Here is a 917-nt window from a genome sequence, read left to right on the forward strand (position 1 = left end):
GGTTTCCCAGCCGGAGCCTCGGATTTCCCCCACCGTGGCTGCGCGTCGCCTTCCTCCAGCTTCTCACCAGCCTCCCCTTCGCCAGCAGAACCGCCACCCGGCGACCATCAGGGGGGCACCAGCAACATGTCCCGCTCTCCAGCCTCCGGCCAGCCCCGGCACTTTCTTCACAGCAGCCCTGCCGCCTCCCGCACCCTGCCAGGTTAGCACAGAGGCGGGCTGGGCTCAGCAAGGGGCATCGCCCCCCTTCCCCGCCTTCCTCCCCGGAGCCCCGCTCCCCGTTTCCCCGCTACAACCCCATCCCCCGGCGCAGGGGCCCGGGGGTCGCGCACACCTCGCCATCCATCCCCGGGGCGCGCAGTTTTGCGCGGAGCCCGCCCGGCCCCTCTATTGTCTCTCCCGCACAGCCGCGCTCCGCGCCCCGGGGGCGGGCGGGGAGGAGGCGGCGGCGGCGGCGGGTGGGGTCGTGGGGGGGCGGGGGGGGGGGGGGGGGGGGCGCGGCGGGCAGGGCTGGACGCGGCCACCGGAGCGAGGCCCCCCGCGCTCCCAGCGGGGCCCGGCGGGCGGCGCGGCCGGGCGGGCGGCGGTGCGGCCGGGCACGCCGCCCCCGCGCCGAGCCCTTCGCGGCTTCCGTGCGGCCGGGGGCGGTGGGAGCGCGGCCGCCTCCCCGCAGCCGGCGGCGGGCGCGGCTCCTGTTGGAGCCAGGCTGTCGTCAGCGGGCAGGAGTTTGGGGTTTTAATTGCGGGTTTTTGTTGTATTGGTTCCTCCGGGCGGAAGGTTGAGGTGTGTGGGGGGGGAGACCTGCAGGGTTAGGTCCCGGTTTGGAAATGGAAAGGGATGGAGGATTGGTGATCCGCATCCCCCGGCTCTGCCTCAGCCTGTGTCCCTTGTGGTCTGCAGGGGGGTGGTGCCTGGAC

This window comes from Netta rufina (genome assembly GCF_964035555.1).
Source record: "Netta rufina genome assembly, chromosome: 23".
Taxonomy (NCBI): Eukaryota; Metazoa; Chordata; class Aves; order Anseriformes; family Anatidae; genus Netta; species Netta rufina.